We start from the raw sequence: 19855 nt of genomic DNA, 5'->3' as shown, positions 1-19855 counted from the left end.
GAGAGCAGGGAAGCGGTGTCCCACGTGGCGCATGCACCTGGGACCTCTCCCAGTCACTCCAGAGGTAGGGGAGGGCAGGCAGCAGGTCAGCGCTAACTGTGTGTCCCAGCACTCTGGCCACTCACGCCAGCAGCGACCGGGCAGTAGACAGGAAACCAGTGGGGCACACGTTCCGGCAGCAGGGAAGCAGGCAAATGACGTCCCATGTGGTGAAGCCAGCACCCGGAGCTCTCGTCACCAAAGTCCACAAATAAGGGAGGGCAGAAGTCAGACTCCAAAGCGTGTTTCCACAGCTCATCCCACTTTCATGTACTGAGGGTCCAACTTTCATCCCCAGGGGGGAGCACAGGATCAGGTGTAGGGATATTAAAACTGGAGAGCTACACAGCTTCTGTACTACTCCATGCTCGTCGAATCCACGCCCCATCTTTGTATTATTCTCTTAATTTTTATAGTCCGAACTCCCAAAATTTGCAGCATTTCGCTAGAAATACAGGCACTGTCAGGGAGAGATCAGAGGGGAGATGGCTACGAGCTCAGCCTCCCCTCTGTGATAGTCAGAAACTGCCTGTAGGACAGGGGAGGCAGATCTGTCTTACTGAGGGGCGTGTGGCTTGATGCAGTGTTGAGTGGCCTATCCAGGAAGTTCTGCAGCACCCAACCTGGGGGGTCAATCCAATTTGATGTGAAGTGCCGTTGCCACAGCGTTTAAATACCAGCAAATGGCACCTGATCTCGCAGCCTGGATTCTGCCTGATTTTGCTCAAAATTTATTGGACCTCCATGGAGGGCGAGCACTTTTGTGCAAATTCGGGATGCCGTAAAGTGTTGCCGCAATGGCTCGCACCCGCGAGATCATCACGGCTAATTGGATTGACCCCCAGGATCAGCCAACATGAAGGAGAAGCTGATCAAGACAGCTACAATGCTGGTGAGTGACTGCAAGGGCTGGGCAAGGGGACACTGGGTTGGCCCACTCCCCCATAGCAGGAAAGGTACATGGCCCACAGGAGGGAAGAAGCAGATAGTGTACAGGGACTGGCATGCTTACAAATAGAGATTTACTCTCCAGGGAAAGTGAGATTTCAGTGTTTGGACCATGAGTAAGAACCTAGAGGACAAAAGGGTTAGCGCTGTATAGCAGGAATTAAAAACTTTTTAGAGCTCTCTGTCATTTTGTGGCCAGTTTCATTTTTTTTATCTACCAAAAATTTTCTGCAGCAGACTACTTTCATCTTATTAGTTGATATGGACAAAATTTTGATTTTCTCTTATAATATTAACAAAGTATATACTGCTGCACTTTTGTATAATGCCCACATAAACCATTGGGTTTATATACTGTATATGTGTGTAAATCTGGCTTTGATACTAGCCAGTGCCACCCCAGCCTTTGACCTCAACATAAGTCACTGATCTGCGATATTTTGATGCAATTTCCTGATCCACCGATGACTGTCAGGGAATATATTAAACACGTTACAGTCGTAGCGGGATTCGGCGCTTGGATTTATGACGCCCTTTAGTGGACTGCACTAATTGAACATGTAAATTTAGCAACAAAAAATATTCCTTTTCCCATACCTGATTTAACTAACTTAGTAAAACCATTTAAAGTTGTCCCAAGGATTACATTTCTAGTTCTCCTAAGTATTGGTGAACCCAATATATTAAGTGATGATGGTGATTTTATCAGTGGCTGTTTAGGTGTTGACAGGCAGGTCAGATATGAGATGTCTCTGCTGCAACGCCATGGGCCATGTATATAGGACTACATGCTGTGTTGATCAAATTTAATATTAACTCAGCTGAGTTCAATGTGAACCGTGCTTTTATCTAAATGTACTGAAAGTGGAACTTTATCCAAAAACTGTTTCCATTCATGCTCCGAAATCTATGCTATCTTCCAAAAGTTAAGAGTAATATACCATTGCTGACTGAAAATAAAATATGGTTACTGCAAGAGCAATGTTTTTATAGTACAGACATTTTCTCTTTTGAGGTCCATGGGCTCCACAGTGTTAACCTTGGGTATGGCTGGTGGAGACCAAGACTGGCACTGAACAGCAAAGCTTGTGAGCCTCCCAGGATGCACTGGACTACTCTCCCCTCATAACCTGCCCCTATGCTCAGGCACTTCAGTTTTATGTTACAACTGCATCTTTGTCTTGGCTTTGTAGGAGTAGCCTAGACAGTGTCAACCATGTCCTCAAGTACTCCCAATTTGTCTGGTTTTTTAAATCTTGTGGGGTAATTGTCTATTTTTTATTGGCTTACTAATTTGTGGATTATTGAGGAAAGCTTGAAAACCTGTCTCGCTTTGAACACTTCATGGGAGAATTTAGACATTCTGTAGTTTTATAGATATTATAGTGTGAATCAACATTGACCTAAACCCAGTAAAAGTATGTATAACTGAAATGCTTTGTGTTAGCAGATGGAGGAAGCCTCTTTCAGAATGACGTTCTTTGGGGAGGGTTACAGTCAGGACCAAGATCCCCAGCAAGGGAAACCGAATATAAAATCTGCACACAGGTGTCAGGACCAGGTAATGGGTTTTTCGAATTAAATGAATTATTCAATAAATCTAGAAAAAATTGTGTGTTGTTTGTTTAATTTGTAAGGTGCCACAAGTGGTTCACAGCATTGAGATACTGCACACATTAGAACAATATTCAGTAACTAAAAATAAACAAGGCACAAGTAACAATTAGCACCACAAAACTCAATACACAATACAGCTGGAATGTAAGGTAAGCAAAGGAGTAATTAGTGTACTACTAGGAGAGAACAAACCGTTGGGAGAGATGAACGTCTATGACACAGAGGAGATGTGGGTTACTCAGCCACTGGGTCGGTGAGGGCTGTAGTTGAAGTGTGAGAGAAGAGGGCTATGAGAACAGAAGGCAAGAGGGCCCTGCTTTAAGGAGCTTACAATCTAGGGGAGAAGGAAGACAAACAGGTGACATGAGGCACAAGCAAACCTGAGGGCAGTAAGTAAGGAGGGTAGAGATGGCCAAGGCACGAGTCAGGGGGTGGGGAGAGCGATCTCGAGTCTGGTTGCGTGATGGAAGGATACACTTTGATGAGCAGGTGGTTTATCAGTACCCATTTGAAGCTATGCAAGGTCGGGGAGAGTGTGATAGAGCAAGGGAGCTCGTTCCTGTGAAGGAGGACAGCACGGGTGAAATCTTGTATTTGAGCGTGAAATGCAGTGACCAGGGTAAAGGAGACAGTCATTGGCCGATCAGAGGGGGCAGGAGGTGGTATGTAGAGAGAAGAGGTTGGAGATGTAGGGGGCAATGGAGTTGGAGAGGGCCTTGTAAAGTTTGAAGAGGACTCCGATACTATCAGCTTTGTCATATTTCCCACTTGAATTTACAGTAGCTGGCATTACAGAGTTGTTTTGGGGGCGTTTTAAGCCACATTTATTGAACAATCCAGCTTCTGCATCAATTTATAATACATTTTGTATCTAATACATGAAATCTAGTATTCGAGTAAAGTCTCTTTGGTTTTGTGCTCAGCATTACTATAAGTGTTGGATTACTCCGCCATTGTGAGAGCACACACACGATTCCTTTTCCAGTCATTAGGTTATTGTAAATCTAGATATTAAAGTTTTTGATTTATTTTTCTGTATTGTGTGTTTTACAGAAATTGGATATGTGACTACTCCAATAGCAATGGTGCAAGCTGGTGTGACCATTCTAAAGGAACCAAGCTCTCTCCCAAAAAAGTAAGGGCAATATCAAAGCCATTTGAAGTTCTGTTATGCTCTCTCACGGCCTAATTCAGAGATGCGCACAAATCCTATGTTTCCGTACATATCTGATGGTGCGAGATCTACACGTGTGCAGATGCTGTATTTTGCTTGTGCAGATCTTTCTGCGTCATTGCTCACAGTGGTCTGGATGTTTAGGGAGTGGGAGTGGCAACAGGCAGTATTACAGAAAACGGGCACGTCGCCCCCATTTTCTGGCTGTCCTGAAGCCAAGGGCCAACTTCACTGGCTTCAGCAGTGTGAATAGGGAAACAAATCTAGACTCATTTTTTTCCAATCCTGGTATTGAGTTGACAATTAAAATACAACCTCCCTCCACCCCCAGGAATAAAATAACTTTCATGCCTCCCCCCCCAGCCAGCCCAACATCACACTATGAAAAACTAGGCTGTGTGTGACATACTGACTCATTCACTTTACTCACCCTCCTCCAGAGTCCACTCTGAGTCCAGATTGAAGAACAGCACTAGTACACACAGCCTCACAGGCTTCAGCATAGCAGTGTGCAGGGAGGGTTGGCACAGGCACTCACAAGCATAGCAGGACAGGTATTCAGACAGTATGACACCACACGGCCCCAGCTTTCACTCAGCAGGCAGATCTCTGCGGCTCTTGAAGGGGTGGGCTGGCTTAGGACTGCGCGGTGTGACCTCATGCACAGTTGTCCCGGGACAGGACAGCGTCTGAGCCAAGTGCTCAGCACTGCCAGCTGAATTCAAATCTGCGCATGCATGCTGCAGTCCCAGAAATCACTGTGATTTTGGCCAGAATCTTGGGATCCCGCTGATCCCGACCCCGGGATTGGCCTCCCTAAGCGTGAGGGTTACTCAGATGGCAGAGACTCATTCAGATCTGATGCTGCGTCCTCTGATGCCACAGGGAATCAGAAAAGCTGGCATGAGGAGTCTTCTGCGGCATTAGCTTGTTATTGCATAGCAGCTGTATGATACGCATCCATCTCTGAATCAAGCCCTTTGTGTACACTCAGACACTGATGTCATGGAGTCCTTATCTTGCGTTAACCATAGTTAGTTTGCATCAGTGACACACAATGCCATTCCATGTGTTTAACAGACCAGGGGTATGCCAGTTGTTCTCAATGTTATCAGGAAAGCAGGAGACTGTATGTAAATGCCACTTTGCAGGCCAAAATTCTTTCTAACTAGATCATTGAAAATGTTGCACCGTAACACTGGCGTTACCTAAGCAGAGCTGGATTAAGGGTTCGGTGGCCCGGGGTACTTAAGACAGTGGGGCCCTAAAATCTAAATTTCTCTTACGTCCTAGAGGATGCTGGGGTCCACATTAGTACCATGGGGTATAGACGGGTCCACCAGGAGCCATTGGCACTTTAAGAGTTTGAGAGTGTGGGCTGCCCTCTATGCCCCTCCTACCAGACTCAGTTTAGAAAATGTGCCCGGAGGAGCCAGTCACAGCTAGGAGTAGGAGCGCAGTATTAACTGCGCTCCGGGGACGGCTCAGCGGTACATGGTGCGGCACTGTGAGGGGCGCCCGGAGCCAGCGCGACACCCTACACTGGTCCAGAAGCCTGTCGGGGTCCCCGGATCTCAGCCAGCACTAATTCCTCAGGCCAGTATAATCCATGAAGAGCGGGAAGACAGCGCCATTAAGGGGGTGGAGCTTCTCAGAGCGGACCCAGCAGCGGTTCAGCGCAATTTTCCTGCCTGTACAGCGCTGAGAAGGAGAATCAGGTCCCTCCACAGCAGCTCCAGTTATCTGTAAACGGTACCAGGGGGTTGTAGAAGGGGGGGGGGGGGGGGGGGCTGCAATACGACTGTGTATCCTACTAAGGTGCACAGTCAGCGCTGACAAGGGGTCTCCCTTTGGTAAAAGCGCTGTGTTTGGGTTGGATCCAAACAAACTCTGTCTGCCCTAACCTGTGTGTGTGTGTGTGTGTGTGTGTGTGTGTGTGTGTGTGTGTGTGTGTGTGTGTGTGTGTGTGTGTGTGTGTGTGTGTGTGTAGAGTGTTTGGTGGTCTCCTTTTAGCTATGTCCAGGGACACTGTGTCTGTCATATGCTGCAGAGGATTTGTCCTCCCAAGATGATCCCATTCCATGTAATCAGGATAGCACAGGTTTAGCACAGATACCAGCAAGGCAGCCTGAGTGGTTTTCCTCTATCAAATCTTGGATTTCTCAGATTTCTGACAGGGTTGCAAGTAATGAATCTGCAACCCAGGTATTACAGAGCTCTAATGCAGTATGGCCGGTTTCTGGTACCTCAGCACGCTCCGCTATATACCCCCATAAGCGTGCGCTTGTGCATGTCACAGAAGACGACATGGATACCGATTCTGACACCACAGACGGTGATGGGGATGTGTTGTGGGGGTCCGCATCTCTTGCAAAGGGGGTGCAATTGATGATAGAGGCTATCAGGGATGTGTTGAATATTAATGATACCACACCTGAACAGGTTGAGGAGGCCTTTTTCACTGAAAATAAAAAAGCCTTGCTAACCTTCCCTGCGTCAAAGGAATTGAATGCTATATTTGAGAAAGCATGGGAATACCCTGTGAAAAAATTCCAGGTCCCTAAAAGGGTATAGGTGGCGTTTCCTTTCCCTGAGGAGGATAGAAAAAAATTGGAAAACCCGCCGATTGTTGACGCATCTGTGTCCAGACTCTCAAAGAAGGTGGTTTTACCTGTTCCAGGATCTACCGCCTTAAAGGAGCCGGCAGATCGAAAAATTAACACACTTAAATCAATGTACACTGCTTCAGGGGCCATATTACGTCCCACTATTGCTAGTGCATGGATTGCAAAGGCTATAGTAAAGTGGTCGGCTACCTTACTTGAGTATTTGGATACGATGGATAAGGATGATGTTGCATTATTTTTACACAACATACATGATTCAGCAGGTTTTATGGTAGAATCCATGAAAGACCTGGGTTCCGTGGCTGCGGGAATCTCTTCCATGTCTGTTTCAGCTCGTCGGGGACTGTGGCTGCGCCAGTGGTCGGCCGACGCGGAATCCACAAAGTGTGGAGTCCCTATCCTATACAGGTCAGGCTCTCTTTGGGGAAGCTCTAGACGCGTGGATATCCACGGCTACAGCGGGTAAGTCTCAGTTTCTTACCTCAGCAGCACCTGCTCCGAAGAAATCCTTCTCTTCATCTTCAACACAGTCTTTTCGGCCTAACAAGCCTAGAAAGGCCAGACCGTCCAATACCTTCTTTAGGGGAGGTCGAGTTAAGTCCAAGAAACCTGCCGCTGCAGGTTCCCAGGAACAAAAGCCTGCTTCAGATACGCCAAAGTCCTCCGCATGACGGTGGACCGCGCAGCCTGAAGGTGGGGCTGGTGGGAGCGAGACTCAGACACTTCAGTCACGTCTGGGTATCGTCCGGCCTGGATCCCTGGGTGATAGATTTTGAAATTCCAGCCTGTATCCCTGGGATACAATGTCTACCTCATTGTTTTTTCAAATCAGGCTTACCAGCTCTGTTGGCAGACAGCACTGTACTACAAGAAGCTGTCCAAAAGCTGGTGGAGGCACAAGTCATTGTGCCAGTTCCTCCTCCTGCGCAGGCCACAGGTTACTATTCAAACCTTTTCGTGGTACTGAAACCGGATGGTTCGGTCAGGCCCATTCTGAACCTAAAATCATTGAACCCCTTTCTAAAGGAGTTCAAGTTCAAGATGGAGTCTCTCAGGGCGGTGATATCAGGTCTGGAAGAGGGGGAATTCCTGGTATCCCTGGATATCAAGGATGCGTACCACTGCCTCATCAGGCTTATCTCCGTTTCGCATTGCTGGACTGTCATTTCCAGTTCCAGGCCCTGCCATTCGGCCTCTCCACAGCACCAAGGGTGTTTACCAAGGTGATGGCAGAGATGATGGTTCTCCTCCGCAAACAAGGGGTGAACATCATTCCATATCTGGACGATCTGCTGATAAAGTCATCGTCCAAGGAGAAGCTGCTGTAGTCCATTGTTCTTACAACACGCCTCCTCAAGAGTCATGGGGGTATATTTACTAAGGTCCCGATTTTGACTGAGATGATGTTTTTTCTTCAAAGTGTCATCTCGGGAATTTACTAAACTCAAATCTCGGCAGTGATGAGGGCATTCGTATTTTTTTGGAAGTCAAAGAAAAAAAATCCGAATGAATACACCATCGGTCAAATACGACTGTTTTTTGATACAACTCGGTAATTTACTAAAAAGTGTATTTCACGAACACTGCCGGCAATAGCCAAACACTGCCGTGAAAAAATACAAATCGTAAAAAAAAGCAAATTTAAAACAGACCTGGGGGGAAATTTACTAAGCTCCCGATTTTGACCGAGATGGTGTTTTTTCTTCAAAGTGTAATCTCGGGAATTTACTAAACTCAAATCTCGCAGTGATGAGGGCATTCGTATTTTTTTGGAAGTCAAAGAAAAAAATTACGAATGAATGCACCATCGGTCAAATACGCCTGTTATTTGGTAGAACTCGGTAATTTACTAAAAAGTGTAATTCACAAACACTGCCGGCAATAGCCAAACACTGCCGTGAAAAAATACAATTCGTAAAAAAAAAGCTAAAATAATCCATGAGATTCGTGCATGTTTATCAGTGGGAAGGGGTTGGATTGTGTTAAATTTGCTGGACAAAAATGCGTGGGGTCCCCCCCACTAAGCAAAACCAGCCTCGGGCTCTTTGAGCCGGTCCTGGTTCACAAAATATGTGGAAAAAAATGACCGGGGTTCCCCCATATTTCATAAACCAGCACCGGGCTCTGCGCCTGGTCCTGGTTCCAAAAATACGGGGGGACAAAAAGCGTAGGGGTCCCCCGTATTTTTGAAACCAGCACCGGGCTCCACTAGCCAGGTACATAATGCCACAGCCGGGGGACACTTTTATATTGGTCGGTGAGGTTACTTTCGGTCAACCGCTGATCGCAAAGTTCCCACCATTGGATACAATGGAGCGCATAGGCGCTACATTGTATCTCTGCCGTGTGCTGCCTGACAGACACTACAGGAGCACATAGCCAATCAGGAGGGTGCCACGATGTGGCGCTCCCTGATTGGCTGAAGGGACCCTCTTTGACAGGAGTCAGGGGGGGTCCTGGCAGTCGGGGAAAGGGGTCCCATGTGTAAACATGGGACCCCTTTCAGTGCGTGGTCGGGTTTCCGTTTTTTTGTTTTGCCAAGTACGTGGATTATACATAGAACAGAAGGTACACTGGATTATGTGAATATAATTTTTTTCACAGGTACCCCTAGGATTCTACATGGAGAAGAGGACCGAGCCTCGTGTGAACATAGGTAAGTATGTATGTTTGGAGGTGTGCATGTATGTAATAAACTTATACTGTCACAGTGTGTGTGTCCTGTTTTTTTGGGTGTATTTTTTTAGTAGTAGTACTACAGGTACCAGCGGGCCCGGTTTTCCACCGCATGCTGGTACTTGTGGTTCTCCAAGTACCAGCTTGCGGGGGAGGCTTGCTGGGACTTGTAGTACTGCTACTAAAAACAATATTCTCATTTTCACAAAAGGCTATCAGCCCCCCATCCGCCGCCCTTGGATGGGGGGGACAGCCTCGGGCTTCACCCCTGGCCCTTGGGTGGCTGGAGGGGGGGGACCCCTTGATTTAAGGGGCTCCCACTCCTCCAGGGTACCCCGGCCAGGGGTGACTAGTTGGGTATGTAATGCCAGGGCCGCAGGGACCAATATAAAAGTGTCCCCCGGCTGTGGGATTATGTACCTGGCTAGTGGAGCCCGGTGCTGGTTTAAAAAATAACCGCTGATCGCAAAGTTCCCACCATTGGATACAATGGAGCGCATAGGCGCTACATTGTATCTCTGCCGTGTGCTGCCTGACAGACACTACAGGAGCACACAGCCAATCAGGAGGGTGCCACGACGTGGCGCTCCCTGATTGGCTGAAGGGACCCTCTTTGACAGGAGTCAGGGGGGGTCCTGGCAGTCGGGGAAAGGGGTCCCATGTGTAAACATGGGACCCCTTTCAGTACGTGGTCGGGTTTCCGTTTTTTTTGTTTTGCCAAGTACGTGGATTATACAAAGAACAGAAGGTACACTGGATTATGTGAGTATAATTTTTTTCACAGGTACCCCTAGGATTCTACATGGAGAAGAGGACCGAGCCTCGTGTGAACATAGGTAAGTATGTATGTTTGGAGGTGTGCATGTATGTAATAAACTTATACTGTCACGGCGTGTGTGTCCTGTTTTTTGGGGGGTATTTTTTTAGTAGTAGTACTACAGGTACCAGCGGGCCCGGTTTTCCACCGCATGCTGGTACTTGTGGTTCTCCAAGTACCAGCTTGCAGGGGAGGCTTGCTGGGACTTGTAGTACTGCTACTAAAAACAATATTCACATTTTTTTCCAAAAGGCTATCAGCCCCCCATCCGTCGCCCTTGGATGGGGGGGACAGCCTCGGGCTTCACCCCTGGCCCTTGGGTGGCTGAAGGGGGGGACCCCTTGATTTAAGGGGTTCCCACTCCTCCAGGGTACCCCGGCCAGGGGTGACTAGTTGGGTATGTAATGCCAGGGCCGCAGGGACCTAGATAAAAGTGTCCCCCGGCTGTCATTATGTACCTGGCTAGTGGAGCCCGGTGCTGGTTTCAAAAATACGGGGGACCCCTACGCTTTTTGTCCCCCGTATTTTTGGAACCAGGACCAGGCGCAGAGCCCGGTGCTGGTTGATTAAATATGGGGGAACCCCTGACATTTTTTTCCCCATATTTTGTCAACCAGGACCGGCTCAAAGAGCCCGAGGCTGGTTTAGCTTAGGGGGGGGGGACCCCACGCATTTTTTTTTTAATGAATTGTAACAATGTTATTTTTTATACGAAAGGTGCACAATGAAGCCCTGCACGGATCTCACAGATCCGGCCGAGATTCATTGTGTTAATGTCGGCAGTGTTTTACTATTCACTCCCGTAAAACACTGCCAAAAAATACGAATGACATCGACATCGGAAAACACGAAAATGCAGAATACGACAGCTTAGTAAATTAGTCGTAATAAATTCAAAAAGTTGCAAATTTACACTTGCGATGTCATTCGTGTTTGACCTTTAACCTCATTCTGAAAAATACGAATTTTAGTAAATATACCCCATGGTTTAATTCTGAATCTTCCAAAGTCACATTTGGAACCAACCCAGAGTTGTCCTTTCTGGAAATGATCCTGGACACAGAAGTGCAGAAGGTGTTTCTTCTGCAGGAAAAGGCGTTGGTGCTACAAACTATGGTCCGGGGTCCTGAAGCCAGCCCGGGTGTCGGTTCATCAATGCATTCGCCTGTTGAGAAAGATGGTGGCCTCTTACGAGGCTCTCCATTACGGGAGGTTCCACGCTCGGACCTTCCAACTGGATCTTCTGGACATGTGGTCAGGATCTCATCTCCACATGCACCAGAGAATTCGTCTGTCGCCGAAGGCCAGGATTTCGCTCCTCTGGTGGTTACAATTACCTCACCTTCTGGAGGGCCACAGGTTCGGGATTCAGTAATGGGTCCTTCTAACCACGGATGCGAGCCTTCAGGGCTGGGGAGCAGTCATATAAGGAGTAACTTTCCAAGGAGGGTGGTCAAGCCTGGAAGCCGGCCTGCCCATCTACATCCTGGAACTAAGAGCCATCTACAACGGTCTTCTTCAGGCGGCCCCTCTTTTAAGAAATCGGGCCATTCAAGTGCAGTCGGACAACGTAACAACATTGGCTTACATAAACTGACAGGGCGGAACGAAGAGCAGAGTGGCAATGTCAGAGGTGACAAGAATACTCCTCTGGACACTAAAACACGCGTTGGCGCTGTCAGCCATCTTCATTCCGGGAGTAGACAACAGGGATGCAGACTTCCTCAGCAGACACGATCTCCATCCAGGGGAGTGGGGTCTCCATCCGAAGGTGTTCAAGGAAATAACAGACCTTTGGGGATTACCCCAAATAGACATGATGGCCTCTCGTCTCAACAAGAAGCTTCGGCGTTATTGTTCCAGGTCGAGGGACCCACAAACAGTGGCAGTGGATGCCCTGGTGTCTCCGTGGGTGTTCCAGTCAATGTACGTGTTTCCACCACTCCCACTCATCCCAAGAATCCTAAAGCTCATAAGGAGAACAAGGGTTCAAGCGATCCTTGCTCCAGACTGGGCGAGAAGGGCTTGGTACGCGGACCTTCTGAATCTACTGCAAGAAGAACCAAGGCCTTTTCCTTTTCAGGAGGACCTGCTGCAGCAGGGGCCGTTCGCCTATCAAGACTTACAGCGGCTACGTTTGACTGCATGGAAGTTGAGCTCCTGTTACTTGCTCGGAAGGGCATTCCAAAGAAGGTCATTCCTACCCTGATACAGGCTAGGAAAGGGGTAACGTCTAAACATTACCATCGTATTTGGAAGAAATATGTTTCTTGGTGTGAATCCAAGAAGTTTCCTACGGTGGAGTTTCAACTCGGACGTTTTCTCCTCTTCCTGCAAGCAGGTGTGGATATGGGCCTGAGGTTGGGTTCTGTGAAGGTCCAGATTTCTACGGACTACGAGAAAAGGATTTACCGGTAGGTAACCAAAATCCTACTTTCTCTTACGTCCTAGAGGATGCTGGGGTCCACATTAGTACCATGGGGTATAGGCCCTCATTCCGAGTCGTTCGCTCGGTATTTTTCATCGCATCGCAATGAAAATCCGCTTAGTACGCATGCGCAATATTCGCACTGCGACTGCGCCAAGTAATTTAACAATGAAGATAGTATTTTTACTCACGGCTTTTTCATCGCTCCGGCGATCGTAATGTGATTGACAGGAAATGGGTGTTACTGGGCGGAAACACGGCGTTTTATGGGCGTGTGGATGAAAACGCTACCGTTTCCGGAAAAAACGCAGGAGTGGCTGGAGAAACGGGTGTCTGAGCGAATGCTGGGTGTGTTTGTGACGTCAAACCAGGAACGACAAGCACTGAACTGATCGCACAGGCAGAGTAAGGTTGAAGTTACTCAGAAACTGCAAAGTAGTTTGTAATCGCAATATTGCCTTGCGACCGATCAACTCGGAATGAGGGCCATAGACGGGTCCACCAGGAGCCATTGGCACGTTAAGAGTTTGAGAGTGTGGGCTGGCTCTTCCCTCTATGCCCCTCCTACCAGACTCCGTTTAGAAAAAGTGCTTGGAGGAGCCGGTCACAGCTAGGGGAGCTCTCCTGAGTTTTCCTGGTAAATGTTTTTTTTTAGAGTTTATTATCTTACAGGGAGGTTACTGGCAACAGCCTCCCTGCAGCGTGGGATTAAGGTGGGGAGTAGTGTCCGCCCTGCGGGTCTGAGCCACTTACTCCGCTGACAGGACACTGAGCTCCTGAGGGGATGGATTGCTCCCTGCCACAGGGGATCGCTCACCTCAGCAGCATGCCACCACCCCCTTACAGAGCTGAATATTGTGGCGAGTAAGACACCGACCCCCCTAGCATGTGGGGGGCCGGTGTGAAGATGGCAGCAGCAGGGTAGGAGCGCAGTATTAACTGCGCTCCAGGATGGCTCAGCGGTACATAGTGCGGCGCGTTGAGGTACGTCCTGGGCCAGTGCTTACACCCTACACTGGTCACAAAGCCTGTCGGGGTCCCAGGATCTCAGCCAGCAACAATCCTCCGGCCAGTATAATCAGATGATGAGCGGGAAGACTGCGCCATTTTGGGGGCGGAGCTTCTCCTCAGAGTGGACCCAGCAGCGTTCAGCGCCATTTTCCTGCCTGCGCAGCGCTGATCAGGAGAAAGAAGGTCTCTCCACAGCAACTCCAGCTATCTCTCACGGTACCAGGGGGTTGTAGAAGGGGTGGGGGAGGCTGCAATACGACTGTGTATCCTATTAAGGTGCACAGTCAGTGCTGACAAGGGGTCTCCCTTTGGTTATAAGCGCTGTGTGTGGGTTGGCTCCAATCTCTATGTCTCTCTTGCCATTCTTGGGGGTGAAACTCTGTCTGCCCTCGTGTGTGTGTGTGTGTGTGTGTGTGTGTGTGTGTGTGCACTTGTTTATATATCCTAACGGGGACAAGGGCCAGACAGCACACCAACACTGGCGGGACCTCCGACATGGTGGGGACCTAAAATGAGGTCCCCATGAGTCTGACCCTGGGAGGTGATGGGGGAGTCATGTCTCAACTACCCAGCATACAATTCTCGCAAGTCCCAGAGAATCACGTTTACCAGACTGGAATGGGTTTCGGTGTGTATGCAATGCAGAGTGTGTTTAAAGCAAACACTTCCCCAGCAGCGCTGTGGAGCATTCCCCGAATAATCTCCGGTGCTGCGGTGCCACCGGGGGGGGGGGGGGGGTTAGGGCGGCCTGCTCGCTCCGCTCCGGTCGGGGGACTTGGCCCGGGGCGGGGGACAGGCGAGGCCCTAACCCTCGCCCTCCCTCGCTCGCTCGCTCGCCAGCCAGCCAAGTCCCGGCCGGGGACTTGGCCGGAGGCGCCCCGTCCGCCCGGCGCGTCAGCGCCTCCGAGCGCGGCGGAGCGCGGAAGGGGGGTCCTTCCCTGGTCCGCCCGGGGGCCGACGTGGACTCCCTGGCCGGGCTTAATAGTCGGGGGCGGGTCCACCGGGAGGGGAGGAGGGGCCTCGGGCCGTCTGGACGGGAGCGAGTCCGGGCCTCGCCTCCTGCCCGTCCCCGGCCGGGTCAACCCCCGGTCCGTGCGGCGGCTCCACGGCCTGGGCTTCCCGTCCAGCGGAGGACACCCCTACTCTCGCCTGATCTTCACCCGGCGAGAGCCCGGGCCGCGGAAGCCGGAGAGAGCCCGGGCCGCGGAAGCCGGAGGGAGCCCGGGCTGCGGAGGCCGGCTGGAGCCCGGGTTGCGGAAGCCGGCGAGATCCCGGGCTGTTCTTCTCTTCCATCCATCCGTCCGTTATTTCATTTGCTGTCTGTATGTACGGAGCCTGTGCCGCGGATGCCGGAGGGAGCCCGGGCCGCGGAAGCCGGAGGGAGCCCGGGCCGCGGAAGCCGGAGAGAGCCCGGGCCGCGGAAGCCGGAGGGAGCCCGGGCTGCGGAAGCCGGCTGGAGCCCGGGTTGCGGAAGCCGGCGAGAGCCCGGGCTGCGGAAGCCGGCGAGATCCCTGGCTGTTCTTCTCTTCCATCCATCCGTCCGTTATTTCATTTGCTGTCTGTATGTACGGAGCCCGGGCCGCGGAAGCCGGAGGGAGCCCGGGCTGCGAAGCCGGCGAGAGCCCGGGCTGTTCTTTTTTTTTTTTTCATTTATTTCCCCCCACCAGGGTGCGCCGACGAGGGGAGACGCCTCCCCGCCGCCGCCGTACCGGACACATCGCAAATTCACAACGGTGGATTATTATTATTATTATTTTTTTTTTTTTTTACGCGGCCAGCAGGGGGCGCCGCGCGCGCGGACTGGCGCTCGTGAACACTGCATTTAAATCGGTGGTGTGTTTTTGTCTTTTGCCTGGTTTTTTTTAATCTCAATCGTGTATTACCTCGGCTGGCCAGCGGGGGGCGCCGCGGCGGGGACACGGGCGGACCGGGTACATTTCATCTGTTTGGGGCGAGTGCTTTTTTGAAATTTTTTTATCTTTTAGTCTCGTTCCGTTCTTCCCTTCAACTGGCCTGCGGGGGGCGCCGTGCGCGCGGACCGGCGTCCACCCCTGGCCGCTCCGGGACTTTGCATTCAAATGGGTGGGGTGTTTTTCATTTTTTGCCCTTTTTTTTCACTTCCCCCCTCTCAATCGTGTATTACCTCGGCTGGCCAGCGGGGGGCGCCGCGGCGGGGACACGGGGGAGGGTTCATCCGGGCGGACCGGGTACCTTTCGTCTGTTTGGGGCGAGTGCTTTTTTGAAATTTCTTTCATTTTATTTTTGTCATCCCTTCGACCGGCCAGCGGGGGGCGCCGCGCGCGCGGACCGTCGGGGCCCGGGGCCCTGCGTCCCACTTACTTTCGCCCGACGGGAATCGTTTCTTTTGTTTTTATCCGAGAGGACACACGGAATCTGCACCCCCCGCAGTGGCGTCAGGCGGCCACCGGGGGGCGCCGCGGCGGGGATCGGGGGGTCGCCCGGGAGCCGCCTGCCCGTCCGCTGGGCCAAGGGGGCCGGGGCGGGTCACGCGCCGCCGTTCCCCCCCGATCGTCTCGCTCCGAGCCGCCTCTGGCCACCGGGGGGCGCCGTCGGGTGGCGCGGGGGCGCCCCCGCCGCCCGCCGCCTCCCCCCGCACGCGTCGGGCCTCCCCCCGGGCCCCCGCGGGCCGGGGGACGCGGCCGGCGAGCGTCGGACTCCAGCGCGGAAGTGTCGCGGATGAGTGCGGACCGGGGCGCCCGCGGCCCAGCGGCACTTCCAGGGGCTCGGGGAGGAGATGGTTGAAGCCTGGGTGAAGCGCGCCCTCGGCCGTCCGTGTCGCTACCCGCCGGAGAACACCTCCGCCGGATCAGTAGGTACCAACGAGGCGAGCGAGAGAGCCGGGACTCTGTCCGGGGCCGAAAAGCCTGTTTCCCTGGAGCTTTTGCGAAAGGACCCGTGACAGAAGATGCGCGGAGCTCAGAGATCAGCATGGGCAGGGCCTTCTTGCATCCGATTTTGCCCAGGCAGGGCTCCAGGAACCGGGTTACAAAAAGCAAAAAGCCCTGGAGCTCAAACGAAAGGTTTAGTGACAAGATAGCCGTGGAGCTCCGATAACAGCATGGCAGGACCAGGATGGGGCCTATAAAGGGTCCACGGCGGGCATCCGTTGGAGCCCGACGTACGGGCCGGGCACGTCTCCTTCTCCCCCGGAGGCAGCGCCCCCCAGCGGGCCAAATCGGGTACTGCAATTTGTGGAAGTTTCGCAGATGAGTGCGGACCGGGGCGCCCGCGGCCCAGCGGCACTTCCAGGGGCTTGGGGAGGAGATGGTTGAAGCCTGGGTGAAGCGCGCCCTCGGCCGTCCGTGTCGCTACCCGCCGGAGAACACCTCCGCCGGATCAGTAGGTACCAACGAGGCGAGCGAGAGAGCCGGGACTCTGTCCGGGGCCGAAAAGCCTGTTTCCCTGGAGCTTTTGCGAAAGGACCCGTGACAGAAGATGCGCGGAGCTCAGAGATCAGCATGGGCAGGGCCTTCTTGCATCCGATTTTGCCCAGGCAGGGCTCCAGGAACCGGGTTACAAAAAGCAAAAAGCCCTGGAGCTCAAACGAAAGGTTTAGTGACAAGATAGCCGTGGAGCTCCGATAACAGCATGGCAGGACCAGGATGGGGCCTATAAAGGGTCCACGGCGGGCATCCGTTGGAGCCCGACGTACGGGCCGGGCACGTCTCCTTCTCCCCCGGAGGCAGCGCCCCCCAGCGGGCCAAATCGGGTACTGCAATTTGTGGAAGTTTCGCAGATGAGAGCGGACCGGGGCGCCCGCGGCCCAGCTGCACTTCCAGGGGCTCGGGGAGGAGATGGTTGAAGCCTGGGTGAAGCGCGCCCTCGGCCGTCCGTGTCGCTACCCGCCGGAGAACACCTCCGCCGGATCAGTAGGTACCAACGAGGCGAGCGAGAGAGCCGGGACTCTGTCCGGGGCCGAAAAGCCTGTTTCCCTGGAGCTTTTGCGAAAGGACCCGTGACAGAAGATGCGCGGAGCTCAGAGATCAGCATGGGCAGGGCCTTCTTGCATCCGATTTTGCCCAGGCAGGGCTCCAGGAACCGGGTTACAAAAAGCAAAAAGCCCTGGAGCTCAAACGAAAGGTTTAGTGACAAGATAGCCGTGGAGCTCCGATAACAGCATGGCAGGACCAGGATGGGGCCTATAAAGGGTCCACGGCGGGCATCCGTTGGAGCCCGACGTACGGGCCGGGCACGTCTCCTTCTCCCCCGGAGGCAGCGCCCCCCAGCGGGCCAAATCGGGTACTGCAATTTGTGGAAGTTTCGCAGATGAGTGCGGACCGGGGCGCCCGCGGCCCAGCTGCACTTCCAGGGGCTCGGGGAGGAGATGGTTGAAGCCTGGGTGAAGCGCGCCCTCGGCCGTCCGTGTCGCTACCCGCCGGAGAACACCTCCGCCGGATCAGTAGGTACCAACGAGGCGAGCGAGAGAGCCGGGACTCTGTCCGGGGCCGAAAAGCCTGTTTCCCTGGAGCTTTTGCGAAAGGACCCGTGACAGAAGATGCGCGGAGCTCAGAGATCAGCATGGGCAGGGCCTTCTTGCATCCGATTTTGCCCAGGCAGGGCTCCAGGAACCGGGTTACAAAAAGCAAAAAGCCCTGGAGCTCAAACGAAAGGTTTAGTGACAAGATAGCCGTGGAGCTCCGATAACAGCATGGCAGGACCAGGATGGGGCCTATAAAGGGTCCACGGCGGGCATCCGTTGGAGCCCGATGTACGGGCCGGGCACGTCTCCTTCTCCCCCGGAGGCAGCGCCCCCCAGCGGGCCAAATCGGGTACTGCAATTTGTGGAAGTTTCGCAGATGAGTGCGGACCGGGGCGCCCGCGGCCCAGCTGCACTTCCAGGGGCTCGGGGAGGAGATGGTTGAAGCCTGGGTGAAGCGCGCCCTCGGCCGTCCGTGTCGCTACCCGCCGGAGAACACCTCCGCCGGATCAGTAGGTACCAACGAGGCGAGCGAGAGAGCCGGGACTCTGTCCGGGGCCGAAAAGCCTGTTTCCCTGGAGCTTTTGCGAAAGGACCCGTGACAGAAGATGCGCGGAGCTCAGAGATCAGCATGGGCAGGGCCTTCTTGTATCCGATTTTGCCCAGGCAGGGCTCCAGGAACCGGGTTACAAAAAGCAAAAAGCCCTGGAGCTCAAACGAAAGGTTTAGTGACAAGATAGCCGTGGAGCTCCGATAACAGCATGGCAGGACCAGGATGGGGCCTATAAAGGGTCCACGGCGGGCATCCGTTGGAGCCCGACGTACGGGCCGGGCACGTCTCCTTCTCCCCCGGAGGCAGCGCCCCCCAGCGGGCCAAATCGGGTACTGCAATTTGTGGAAGTTTCGCAGATGAGTGCGGACCGGGGCGCCCGCGGCCCAGCTGCACTTCCAGGGGCTCGGGGAGGAGATGGTTGAAGCCTGGGTGAAGCGCGCCCTCGGCCGTCCGTGTCGCTACCCGCCGGAGAACACCTCCGCCGGATCAGTAGGTACCAACGAGGCGAGCGAGAGAGCCGGGACTCTGTCCGGGGCCTAAAAGCCCGTTTCCCTGGAGCTCCTGCGAAAGGACCCGTGGCAGAGTAGGCACGGAGCTCGGAGAGCAGCAGGGCCGGAGCTCGGAGAGCAGCAGGGCCAGGGCTCCCTCCCTTCCATAGGCTGCCCAGGCAGGGCTCCAGGAGCCCGGTACCAGCTCTCCCCGTCCAACAGCCTCCTCTCTGGAAGCGGAGAGCGGACGCAGTCGGGCTCCCGGATCGGGGCCCTGGGAGAGGGTTTGGGAGAGCCCTGCCGGGAGCCACCGGGACGGGCCCGTGCGGACGGGTGCGCGGCGCCCCCCGGTGGTCGAAGGCGGAACCGCGGAGGTCTCTCTATCTCTCTCTCTCTCTCTTTCTCTCTCTCTCCGGGACTCCCGGCCTCCCGTTCCCCCGACTCCCCCTTCCGAGGCCGAGACGGGGCAGCGCCGGGCGTCCGGCGGAGCCCGGCGCCAGGCCCGGCCCGTCCCCCTCTTCCCCCGGCGGCAGCGCCCCCCGGCGGGCCGAATCGGGTACTGCAATTTGCGGAAGTTCAGCCGATGAGTGCGGACGGGCACCCCTCGGGCCGGGAGGCGGCTCCAGGAGCCCGGGGAAGCGTCGGAGGACGCTCCGCGAGAGCGTCGCGCGCGCCGCCCGTCCCGCTACGCCCGAGGGAACCGGCCAGAGAGCATCACAGGTGGCGAACAGAGTCAAGCCGGAAAAGAGAAAACGGAGGGCTGCGGTTGACGCGAGAGAAGGGCCCCACGTCTCCCATTTCCGCAACCCGATCGATGTGGCACCCCGCGCCCCGGCGGGGAGGGACGATCGCTCGGCCGGAACCCAGGGGTCTCGGCCGGCTCCAGGCGAACCCGACCCTCCCTCTGCCCACGGCGCGCCCGGAACCCCTCCGCCCGGAGAGGGCGTCCGGTCCCCGGGCGTCCGCCCGAGCGCTCCGGTCTCCGGAGCCGGGCGGGCCCCGCACCCGTACCCCGTGCGGCGCGGTCTGCTCCGTCCGC

This window comes from Pseudophryne corroboree, chromosome 4, assembly GCF_028390025.1.
Source record: "Pseudophryne corroboree isolate aPseCor3 chromosome 4, aPseCor3.hap2, whole genome shotgun sequence".
Classification (NCBI taxonomy): domain Eukaryota; kingdom Metazoa; phylum Chordata; class Amphibia; order Anura; family Myobatrachidae; genus Pseudophryne; species Pseudophryne corroboree.
Note: the sequence above shows the minus strand (reverse complement) of the source record.